The following is a 2,314-nucleotide window of genomic DNA, read 5'->3' on the forward strand; positions in this document are numbered from 1 at the left end:
AATAAATCATACAAACTGCATTTTCTTTTTCTTCTTCAAGACTGCTCATTTTGTAACTTAATTCAAATGAAAAGGACATTAACATCGTATTTAGATTTAATTTTCATAAGATGCCCCAGCAAATAGTTACCAAAATTAAATTTGTAATATCCAATTTGAAAATGAAAATGCATTAGCAGAAAGGCGTTTTCATTTCTATGTCAAAGCTGTGTTATGTGACTCATAAGTCAAATTAGTAATAAATCATCCAAAATGCATTTTTATTTACTTCTTCAAGACTGCTCATTTAATGACACAAATAAAAAGGAAACAAAGAGGACTTGCTTTTTCAACATCAGTACAGTTAGCAACCAGGCTTCAACACACCGGTCAACATCAGTCCAGTTAGCAACCAGGCTTCAACACACTGGTCAACATCAATACAGTTAGCAATCAGGCTTCAAGACAGCGGTCAACATCAGTACAGTTAGCAACCATGCTTCAAGACAGTGGGGTCATTCCGTGTAATTTCATTAAATGCCTCCCACCTGACCATCTCAGAGTGTCCTGTAAAAATGCTAGTACAAAGACACACTTGTTAATAGGAAAAATCCTAAATATTAGGTCTCCACTGTCAGCAGTTTTCTCATGAAACATCATTGAATGAAGGGTGGTTTAGATGGTTTTTGGCATCATACTCTGAAAAGCCATATTTAAACAGCAATATCTGGAAAACTATCTCACCTGTGGCCTTCAAATTTGCTACAGTGTATAACTGTTAGTAATAGCCTCCAGACATGGAATATCAGGGGTGTAGCTCAATGATAACCTAGTATGGTAGGTACCTAAAATGTGGCTCGTCGAAATGAAGTAGCAAATTTGCATTTTTGCAGATAAAAGACTTCTATCACTTCTGCCTCCATCTCTGGTGTTAGCTTAAACATTCTACAAAATATGGTCTCTCTTAGATGATTAGTTTCACAGATATTAAGGCTAAAAAATTGAAGTAAACACATCGTTGCCCAACTTCAGAGCCATATTCCAAAAAACTGACGGAAGTATCGGGTCCAAACTTACTTTTTTTTAAAAGATCATAGTCTTGTCAAAATCATATTAAAAAATCGGGAGGGTGTTTTGCCTCAATTTGTGGCAGTGATTTTTTAAAAATCCTGATATTGGTGCGGCTTTTGTGGCCGTTTTTGGTACTGCATGTCCTACTAGTCTACTAGTAAACATCCAGACTGTCCTCCTCGAGAAAACGACCACATAGGTCGTGTGTCAAGCACCGAATTACGACCATATGTTACGTTTCAAAATAGCGCGCCCTCTAGCCCCCCCCACACGTCGACCTAAACCTACCCCGATTCCACGACATCTTCCCCCCACCCCCTCCCCACCCCCCCCCCACCCCCCCCTAACCCCCCCCTAACCCCCCCCCCACCCCCGCGCGCCCCCCCGCGCTACCCCCCCCCCCGCGCGCGCGCCCCCCCCGCTACCCCCCCCCCCCCGCGCGCCCCCCGTCAATCATCGGCAGAGACCCCCCCCCACACGTCGACCTAAACCTAACCCCCCCCCCCCGCGCGTGCATCATCGGCAGAGACCGCCTCCACACGTCGACCTAACCCTAACCTTAACCACTACTATCGTTGCGGAAGAATCTCCGCAATACGCTCCCAGAGGTCGTATTCGAGTGCATGGACCAACGACAACTGTGGTCGTATGAGTTGGAGGGCTTGTTGTAAACATCACAGCAGGGCAATTCAATTGTGTCTTTTACCATTTACCAAAAGACTTACATGTGACCTAATGCTACTGATAAATTAAGTCTTATGAAAACATTAAAATGGAGCACAGTTGTAGTTGTGCTACAGAGGCAATAAGTCCTTGAATGTGAGTTGAACATGCTGAAAGCAGCTTTTAATGTCTTAAACGTTGAACAAACATAGCATTATATTGAAGACTGTACATTTTGTCATACTTTAAGTACATAAATTACACAACCAAATCAAATAATCTTAATTTGAGCATAAAGATTTTACATTACAGTACAAAAGTCTCCAAAGTTTGATATTGAATAACAGTTTGTCTCTATGCTCACTATGAGACAATATGTGAGTTGTGTGTATGATCAGAAATGGTGGATAGGAAGTATCAGAGATGTTTCAGATCAAAATGAAGATGTACTGGTTCAGCCCACGCACCCACATGGCCCTGCCAAGAGTTTCTACTGGCCAAGAAGAGAAGACATGTGCAATGTCCCACTGCAGCATAGAATTGCAAGGATTGACGTTCCCTCTACAGAAACTGGGTGCATGTATGCCATCAAAAAAGATGA

The sequence above is a fragment of the Eutrigla gurnardus genome (genome assembly GCF_963514095.1).
Source record: "Eutrigla gurnardus genome assembly, chromosome: 11".
Taxonomy (NCBI): Eukaryota; Metazoa; Chordata; class Actinopteri; order Perciformes; family Triglidae; genus Eutrigla; species Eutrigla gurnardus.